At 59.8% G+C, this 9975-nt stretch overlaps 2 non-coding genes and 1 pseudogene across 2 annotated transcripts in view; all 3 read left to right on the forward strand.

Moving 5' to 3' along the window:
- The first annotated feature begins 2832 nt into the window (after positions 1-2832).
- On the forward strand, positions 2833-5203 carry LOC145273424 (small subunit ribosomal RNA; annotated as a pseudogene).
- A 395-nt stretch (positions 5204-5598) lies between these two features.
- LOC145273330 (5.8S ribosomal RNA) lies at positions 5599-5756 on the forward strand. Its single transcript, XR_013866325.1, has one exon. It is a non-coding gene; the product is annotated as a 5.8S ribosomal RNA (ribosomal RNA).
- Positions 5757-6351: 595 nt separating this feature from the next.
- Positions 6352-9975, forward strand: part of LOC145273596 (large subunit ribosomal RNA) — a 5699-nt gene continuing 2075 nt past the window's right edge. The window contains exon 1 of the ribosomal RNA XR_013866419.1: positions 6352-9975. This exon is cut by the window's right edge and continues 2075 nt beyond it. This is a non-coding gene — a ribosomal RNA (large subunit ribosomal RNA).

Consider the following 9975-nt stretch of genomic DNA (forward strand, 5'->3'; position numbering starts at 1 on the left):
TGCGGGCCTCCAGAGCTCGATAAAGTAGTGGTGTCGCTAGCGGTCGAGAAGGCACTTTTCGACGCCTACTGCCACCCCCACATGGCGGTAGGTGTAAAATCGGAATAGACCGGACCAGGAATGTCGAGGGGGAAAAAAATGACAAAGTCCTGGTGTGCCTAGCCTACGAGAAGGCACTTTGCGACGCCTACCGACATCCCCATGTGGCAGTAGGCGTAAAACTGGAAAATCGCCGACCAGAAATGTCGCTTCGTATAATCGACGTTTTTTTTGACCACCATTTTCAGGTGTCGGAGGTGGGTCTGGACAAATACCAACACCATTTCTGGGGTTTTCCAGTTTGAAAGTTTTATAAAACATGTTCGGTAGGAAGCACACTTTGGTGTGTCGGTTCGTCGGAGCAGCGACTCTTTGCCTCGTGGTGGTCCGGAACGTCTCTACGGGCTTGTCGCAAAGGCGTCAGAAAGTGGCATCTCCGCCGCCTAGGGCTGTCACCGTTATCGCTGTCGCCCCGCGCTCCAACTTGTTTTGATCCGCCGCCTTCGTTCCTGCCAACCGTGCGCCCGCTCATCGTCGTTAGGTTATAATACGTGGTACGTGTGTGTGCTTCTCCGTGGACCTAGGGCTGCTCGACGTGTCGAACGATATGTTGGAACAACTAACGGCTCCTTTTCCTGGTTCCATAGTCGTCGTGGTACCCGCGTCGTCAGCCATATCTATGTCCACCATGTTTAGCCGATACGTTTGCTGCAGCTTCTGCTTCCGCCTCAGCGTTCGCCGCTCTCAGCCGCCGCTGTTGTTGCTGCCGTTCTGCCATTCAACCACTACCTGCGAATCTTTCGATGATCGGCCGAACGACCCATCGCTGTGCGACCGATAAATCCTCCGGATTAGGGAGAAACGCCGCCGCTCTCTGCCGCCGTCGAACGGAAAAACGTACATTGTAACGAACGAACGAACGAACGAACGAATTAACGAACGAGCGAACAAACAAACAAAAATAGCCGCGGGGGATGCACTATGTAGATCCTGATCCCCTTGTAACCATACGTACGTTGTTCGATGCTCTCCCGTCCTGGAAGTCGCCGCAGCAAACAGGAGGATGAGCAGCAGCAGGCGCCGCCGCCGTAACCGCCGCCTGCCTGCCGCCTCCTACTCCTGTCAGCGTCCGATCTCACAGCCGTGTGAACGTTCGCTGACACCCGATTTCTTTCCGTCTGGCAAAACCTTGGACGTCCCGCTCGCGGTACACGTGCTGCAGCGACTTCTCGTCCGACAACGCATAAGCGTCGACGTCTGCCGCCGCATCTTCTGATACGTGGACGGTGATAGCGCTAGTCCCTTCTTGCGCCACCTCCACCTTTGTTAGCGCCAAAGAAGATCGATCGAGCAGTCGTGGTCGCAGTCGATTAACCCGTTTTCACCGTCCGCAGTTCCCAAGCCGCCGATCAAGTCGTTGCTCTTCTTGTTCGTTCTTCCCATACCGTCGATTTGCACGGCTGCCGGATGAGCCATCCTCTGTCCGGCGAAGCGCTCACGTCAGTGATCGATACTTGCACCGACAGTCCTCCCGCTCGCGACTCGGTGCTCGAATCGGACTCGTTCGTTTTTATCTCGATGCGATTGTGAAAAGGGGGACCGGTCGTCAATGTCGTGTGTGTCGACGATGTTGTTCGCCCGGTCCGCCGCGTTGTTGTCGTTTTTTTTTTTTTTTTTTTTCCCCTAACGTTCGCCGTCGCACGGACGAAAGGGTGAGAAAAAAAAAAAGCTCGAAAAAGCCGCCCAAAAAAATCGGACCGAGGAGCCGCTTGCGAGAACGCGCCATGTGCACGTTGTCTCTCCTCGGTTTTCCGAGCACGAACACGACGCCGGTCGGTCGGTCGGTCGACGAAGGCGACGACGAAGGTGACGGGAAAATTTACGCCGCCGCTGCCCTGGTCCAGCTCCTCCCCGATGACGGCTGTGATGTTGACGTTGACGTTGGCGACGACGACGACGACGACGGAGACGACGACGACGACGAGACGGCATCGATGGCGACCACGATGACGACGACCTCGACGAGTTCAGTCTGCACCTTGACCTCCGATGTCCGTGTGCACTGCCGTCGTGCTGTTTGTCGTTTGTCGTATGTATCGCTGTCAAGGGTGCCGTTGTCGTTGTTGTTGTCGACGTTGTTGCTTGCTCTCTCGTCTCGGTCGGTTGGTACGTTGATGACGACGACGACGACGAAGACGACGACGACGACGACGAGACGGCATCGATGGCGACCACGATGACGACGACCTCGACGATTCCAGTCTGCACCTTGACCTCCGATGTCCGTGTGCACTGCCGTCGTGCTGTTTGTCGTTTGTCGTATGTATCGCTGTCAAGGGTGCCGTTGTCGATGTTGTTGTTGTCGACGCTGTCGTCTGTTCTCTCTTCTCGGCCGGCTGTGACGTGGACGTTGACGACGACGACGACGAGACGGAATCGATGGCGACCACGATGACGACGACCTCGGCGAGTTCAGTCTGCACCTTGACCCTCGATGTCCGTGTGCACTGCCGTCGTGCTGCTTGTCGTTTGTCGTATGTATCGCTGTCAAGGGTGCCGTTGTCGTTGTTGTTGTCGACGTTGGTCGCTTTCGTTCTTTGAGTCTCGGTCTCGGTCCAAGTCAGGGGAGAAACAAAAAAGAGGCCATCAGCGCGGGCAGCGCGCTTCTACTGACGGCGAACCTCCTCGAAAAACAAATAAACACGTGCCCGTCGTTGTAGTTGTCTGTCTTATGTCGGTCGGTCGGTCGGTCGGTCTGTCGTTCTGTCGAAACAAAGTCCCAAATTCCAACGATACCTGGTTGATCCTGCCAGTAGTCATATGCTTGTCTCAAAGCTTAAGCCATGCAAGTGTAAGTTCACGCCACGCATTAGAACGGGCGAAACCGCGAATGGCTCAGGAACCGGACCTAATCCTCGGGACCGTATTCCTCCTCGGAGGCGATGGATAACTGTGGCAATTCTAGAGCTAATACATGTGACACAGGCCGCGATCGGTCGGCGCGCCGTCGTCGCCACGCCTCGCGCGCTGGCACCCGCGTCGGCCGTTCCGGGTCGCGGCGCTACATATTAGACTGAGACCGATGCGCGTCATTCCGTCCTCCCGTCGTCGGCGTTCCCGCTCGCGGGTCCGTTCGGTGGCGGGGCTCATAGGGCGGCGCGCTCCGCTTTGGTGACTCTGGATAACTCACTGGTCGATCGCACGAGCTTTCACGCCCGGCGACGGGTCTCTCGAGGGTCCGCCCTATCAACTGTCGACGGTCGGTTAAGTGCCTACCGTGGTTACTACGGGTAACGGGGAATCGGGGTTCGATTCCGGAGAGGGAGCATGCGAAACGGCTACCACATCCAAGGAAGGCAGCAGGCGCGCAAATTACCCACTCCCGGCACGGGGAGGTAGTGACGAAAAATAACGACGCGGGACTCTGTCGAGGCCCCGCGATCGGAATGAGTACACTTCAAATCCGTTAACGAGGACCAACCGGAGGGCAAGTCTGGTGCCAGCAGCCGCGGTAATTCCAGCTCCGGTAGCGTATATTAAAGTTGTTGCGGTTAAAAAGCTCGTAGTCCGAACTCGGGTTCGTGGTCGCGCAAGCGGCCCCGGGGCGGCGGCGCCATCGTCCGTCGTTGACTTTGGTCGTCCGTTCGCATTCCCGGCCCTTTCCGCCGGTGTCAACCGCTAGCATACCCGCCACGCGGTCCTGCCGGCGAGGTGGACGAGGAGGTCGTGATCGGGATCCGGGAAAAAAAAAACAAGTGGTCGTCGGTTCGGTTCCGGGAGTAGTCTAACGGGGGGGTGCTACGTGTGTGTGTTTGGGTGTGTTCATTCGCATCCCCGCACTCTGACCCCCGCGCTTCTCTCCCTCTCCCTTTCCGCGCGTTCCTCTTTTTTTTTGAACCCCCCGGTCCGCTCCGAGTCCCTGCTTCGTGTCTTGTCTGCGCGCGTGTTGCGGTCGGCGGTTTCTCCTCCAAGGGTGCTCTTAACCGAGTGTCCGCGGCGGCCGGTACGTTCACTTTGAAAAAATTAGAGTGCTCAGAGCGGGCTGTTCAAGCTTGCATACGATAAGCATGGAATGATGGAAGAGGGCCTCGTCTACGTCTGTCGGTCTCCGTCTACGGCGAGGCAATGATCGAAGGGAGCGGTCGGGGCCACTCGTATTGCGACGTTAGAGGTGAAATTCTTGGATCGTCGCAAGACGAACTGCAGCGATGGCGTGTGGCAAGCACGTTTTCCTCGATCAAGAGCGAAAGTCGGAGGTTCGAAGACGATCAGATACCGTCGTAGTTCCGACCGTAAACGATGCCGACCGGCGATCCGCCGGCGTTCGCTTCCATGACCCGGCGGGTAGCCTGCGGGAAACCAGAGTTCGGTTCCGGGGGGAGTATGGTTGCAAAGCTGAAACTTAAAGGAATTGACGGAAGGGCACCACCAGGAGTGGAGCCTGCGGCTTAATTTGACTCAACACGGGAAAACTCACCCGGTCCGGACACCGGTAGGATTGACAGATCGATAGCTCTTTCTCGATTCGGTGGGTGGTGGTGCATGGCCGTTCTTAGTTGGTGGAGCGATCCGTCTGGTTGATTCCGATAACGAACGAGACTCCGGCCTGCTAACTAGTGCGCCGATGTCAGTGATTTTTACGGCGGGCTCGGCGTCCTCCGTGGCGCTCGGGTCCGGGTCGGTTTTCTCACGCACTTCTTAGAGGGACGGGTGGCAGAAAGCCACACGAGGCGGAGCGATAACAGGTCTGTGATGCCCTTAGATGTCCGGGGCCGCACGCGCGCTACACTGGAGGTATCAGCGGGGACTTCGCCCCGGCCCGAGAGGGTTGGGAAACCTCTGAACCACCTCCCGTGATAGGGATCGGGGCCTGTAACCAACCCCGTGAACGAGGAATTCCCGGTAGGCGCGGGTCAACAGCCCGCGTCGATCACGTCCCTGCCCTTTGTACACACCGCCCGTCGCTACTACCGATCGAACGGTCCGGTGAGGTCCTCGGATCTGGCCGACGACGCCGCCGGGCAGTGCGCGACGTGTCCGTCACGACACTCGTGCATCTACGCCTCGGCGTTCGATGCCTGGAGAAGACGACCGAACCCGATCGTTTAGAGGAAGTAAAAGTCGTAACAAGGTTTCCGTAGGTGAACCTGCGGAAGGATCATTACCGTTTTCCCGTTCGAGACTGGTTTGTTGTTTTCCGGCCTACCTCCTCTGTCTGTCGGCGTCAACGCCTCGAATGCGCGCAAACAAACCTATAAAAGGCGGAGCGAGAGATAGATTTGTGGTGACGCGGAGGTTTTTAAAGCCCCAGCTCTTCTTGCTTGCTTCCGCGTCTTACCACCTGTTTGTTTTTTCGCCCACCGCAAGTGATGGCCGCTTCTTCTTTGCCTTGTCGCCGCTTTATCGTTTTTTGTTTTTTTTGCAGCCGCTGTGCCACCGCCGCTAGCTAAAAACAAACTACTCGCGACATTGCAATGCCGTCACGCCTCCTCGCACAGACCTCCTCGCACACTACTAAATCTATATAAACAAAAACTAATATAAAAAACCCAAGTGCTGAACCCTGGACGGGGGATCACTCGGCTCGTCCGTCGATGAAGAGCGCGGCCAGCCGCGAGAACTGATGCGAATTGCAGGACTCAGTGAACATCGACACCTCGAACGCACATTGCGGCCCCGAGATCCCTTGTCTCGGGGCCACGTCCGGTCGAGAGGCGGAACGTTACATGTCTTTCTCCGTTAACGAAACGACATCTTGCCGTCCCCGTGCCCGCCCGGTCCTCGGCACGGTGGTAACCGGGACGTCGCAGGAGCGAGTGACGAGGGGGAAGAAAAATAAAAAAAGAATTGACTCCTTTCAATGTCTTTTTTTTTTTTAAAACCCTCTCCGGCCTCCTCCTTCGTCTCCCGCTGGCAGACCGCGGAGTCTTTTCCCTTTTCGACCGCGTGAAGAAACACTGTGGAGGAGGAGCAGGAGGAGTCTGTCCGAAAGCAGCCGAAGGGAGAACAAAACAAAAAAAAAAGCACCGACCTAACCGACTGCCGACGTAAGCGCCGCCTGCTCGTCTCGCTCTCTGCCTCATGAAGGTGTCTCTCAGCGACGCCTCGAGCAGCGCGACGAGCACGGCCGTCGCACCGTAAAAAGGTGGCCGCGTCGTAGGCAACGTCGGATGGGGAGGACCCACGCTTTTTTTTTAATTGTTGGCTTCTTCATTTTCGGTCGGACGGGCGCTATATCGGCCAGCCGTCGTCACACGGAGGGTACCGATCGAGATTCCTCTCCTCCAAACACCACACTCTACTAAAAACCGCCGCCCTCGGCTCGGACGAGACGACCCGCTGAACTTAAGCATATCGCTAAGCGGAGGAAAAGAAACCAACCGGGATTCCCTTAGTAACGGCGAGTGAACCGGGAGAAGCCCAACGCCGAATCCCGTCGCAAGTTAAAGGCTTCGGGACGTGTGGCGCATGGGTCGAAGGCAGCCGTTCGTTTTCGTCTCGCATAGTTCGGAGTTCCCTCGATCGGGGCCGCCCGCGGCGGGTGCCAGGCCCATTCGGTGCGGACGGCGAGCGACGGCCTTCGATCCGAGAGTCGGGTTGCTTGGGAACGCAGCCCAAATCGGGTGGTAAGCTCCATCCAAGGCTAAATACCGGGACGAGTCCGATAGTCGACAAGTACCGTGAGGGAAAGTTGAAAAGAACTTTGGAGAGAGAGTTCAAGAGAACGTGAAACCGCCCAGGGGTAAACGGGTGGGACCGCTCACCGCGATCGCGGGGGGACTCAGTCCGGTGCTGCCTAGGCTCGAGCCCAAACTCGATGTGTGTTCTTGAAAGAGAGGCCGTCGCGGCACAGGTCGTCGTTCGTCGTGTCCGCGGGGAACTCGTTCTCCGCGGGCCAGCTTTTGTGCCCGCGTCGCCGACGAAGGAGACGGGCCGCGTGGATAGCGGGAAGGGAAACGTGGTGACGACCGCGGCGTCGGTAGGTGGCTGCGTCGGTTGGCTGCGACGGAGGGGACTCGTCCTCTCGATCGCTGCTGCCGCCGGGCCCTAACCCGCCGCATCCGTCGCCGCCGCTTCTTCTTTCCTCCTGCTCCCTCCGCGCGCGACTCCGCTGCACCCGTCCCCTTCTCATCGCTCGGCGTAATCATGGCGCGGGCGCTTCGGCGCGACCTCCGCGCGGCCGGCACCGGACGCACTTCCCCTCCGGTCCGTCGTCGCGACCCGTTCCCGGCGTGCAGGTCGAACACGCGGGTTTTTTTCCGTAGGCGGCAGGCGTTTCATCACCCTGAAAACCCCCGTCTTCCCACCTTGTGAAGTCGGGGGCCACCGGCCGTCGGGCCCGCGAACGTAACTGCCCCTTTCTGCCGGGAACGGAGGAAATCTGACACGATCCGTTACACGTGGCGAGCCGGTCCGTTTTGATCCCGCCGGAAGTCGCGTGCGGGCGACGCACTCTGTGTGTCGCTCCTTAGGCGCCCCACCGTCTCGGGCGCGTGCGCGATGAGAGGCGGGATAGGACTGGCGCGGCCTCGCCGTCACGCACCTCGCCGACGTTTCGGGTTCTTGTCGGGGGCAACCCCGCCCGCGCCCGTTTCCGTTTCCGGAGAGGTCGCTCGGCGACGCTTTTTTACTCGAGCCGCCCGCCACCCCGGGTCAGCGACGTGCATCGGCAACCCACCCGACCCGTCTTGAAACACGGACCGAGGAGTCCTGGCCGTTCGCGAGTCGTAGGGGCCACCTCTGACTAACCCCGAAGGCGAAGCGAAAGCGAGAGAGCGTGTAGGAGGGCGTCGATCGGGAGAGGTGTCGTGGCAAAGTCGTCCGGGGGTCGTCGGGGGGTGTCGTCGGTCTCGTGCCGTCGTCTTCTCCTCGCCTCACCCGCCTCCGAGCCGTGCCCGATCCCGCCGGCGCGGCGTTTTCGGCCTTCCGCCGTCGCTGCTGCGGTGCCCGCAACTTTTCCTTTTTTCTCTCTTCCCGAGAGAGATAGGAGAGGGAAGGCTCGTGGCTGACGTGCGGTTGTTTTTCCCTCCTCCCCGAGAGGGGACCGGCGCATCTTCCAAAAAGGGGAATTGCCGGGCGCCAGCTTCCATATCCTCCTTCCGCCCATCGGTGAGATCCCGCGGCTTGAACTAGTCCTATTTTGTCGTCGAGTTTAGGCGCTGCGCGCGGGCGCATCACCCCCGGGTCGGTTTCCCCTTTTTCCGAGTACGACTCGGCCGACTCTGGCGTAGCGAGCGACCAGGGACCCGAAAGATGGCGATCCACGCCCGGTCGGGATGAAGCCAGAGGAAACTCTGGTGGAAGTCCGAAGCGCCTCTGACGTGCAAATCGATCGTCGGAACCGGGTGTAGGGGCGAAAGACCAATCGAGCCGTCTAGTAGCTGGTTCCCTCCGAAGTTTCCCTCAGGATAGCTGGCGCTCGATCGTCGCAATTCCATCCGGTAAAGCGAACGATTGGAGGCCCCGGGGCCGTTCACGGCCTCGACCTACTCTCGAACTCGGAACGGGTGGAACGGGCCGACTCTCCCGAACGACGGAGCCGACCCATCCGGCCGCCGCCGCCAGCACGCTTCGCTGGGCGGTTGGTCACCTCGAATGCGAGTGCCAAGTGGGCCACTTTTGGTAAGCAGAACTGGCGCTGTGGGATGAACCAAACGTCCGGCTAAGGTGCCTAACGCGACGCCCATGAGATCCCCGAAAGGGTGTCGGTCGATATAGACAGCAGGACGGTGGCCACGGAAGTCGGAATCCGCTAAGGAGTGTGTAACAACTCACCTGCCGAATCGACCGGCCCCGAAAATGGATGGCGCTGGAGCGACGGACCGATTGCCGGACCGTCGCGGCGAGGAGCGATGAACTTTCGCGCCGAAACGATGCCGCGACGAGTAGGAGGGCGCCGCGGCGAGCACGGAAGCCTAGGGCGCGAGCCCGGGTGGAGCCGACCGCGGGTGCAGATCTCGGTGGTAGTAGCAAATATTCGAACGAGACCTTCGAAGACCGAAGTGGAGAAGGGTTCCGTGCCAACGGCGGTCGAGCACGGGTCAGTCGGTCCTAAGACGCGGGCGAAAGTCTTCCCGAAAGGCGCCGGATCCGTTATGAAAGTGAAAGGAAAGCGAATCGAATCGAATCGAATCAAAAGCCCAAACAAAAAAAAAGCGGCCGGCCTCCCGTCGAAAGGGAATCGGGTTAATATTCCCGAACCCGGACTCGGAGAGGGCCCGGGGGTGGCGACGCTGTCGGCAGCGATGTCGGCGGCGCCCGTCGCTTCCCGGGCGAAACCGCGGTGACGCAAGCGAGCCCGGAGACGTCGCCGGGAGCCCCGGGAAGAGTTCTCTCTTCTTCGTAAAGGACCATGTCCGTGGAATCGGCTCGTCCGGAGATACGGAAAAGGTACCTGTAGAGCGCCGCGGCTCGGGCGGCGTCCGGTGCGCTTTCGGCGGCCCTGGAAAATCCGGGTCCGGTTTTCGCAGCTCTCGAGTCGGTCCGTACCCACCATCCGCAGCAGGTCTCCAAGGTGTACAGCCTCTCGTCGATGGCATCAATGTAGGTAAGGGAAGTCGGCAAAATGGATCCGTACCTTCGGAAGAAGGATTGGCTCCGAGGACCGGGTCGGTCGGGCCGTGCCCGCGCGAAGCGAGGAACCGGTACGGGGCTGTAGCGTTCGCTCCGTTCGCGCTTTGCGGCGAAGGCATAGGGGCCGCGGCGGTCCGTTGTGCGGCGGCGTGTTCCGGTCGAGCGGTCGCGGTCAAGCGAGCGTGTGTTGCGGGTCGGAGAGCGATACGGGTGGGAGTCCGCCGTCGGGCGGCAGGAGTGTGGCGTCGACCAAAAACGGCGGGGGACCGTCGGCGGGTCGTCTTTCTGGCGGCGGCGGTTCAAGCGGCTTTTCTGCGGGGTGCTTCGCTCCGGGGTCGGGGTGGCGGCGGGCGGCTCCAATCC

This window comes from Euprymna scolopes, unplaced genomic scaffold, assembly GCF_053919585.1.
Source record: "Euprymna scolopes isolate OS-2025 unplaced genomic scaffold, ASM5391958v1 sca1, whole genome shotgun sequence".
Lineage (NCBI taxonomy): Eukaryota > Metazoa > Mollusca > Cephalopoda > Sepiida > Sepiolidae > Euprymna > Euprymna scolopes.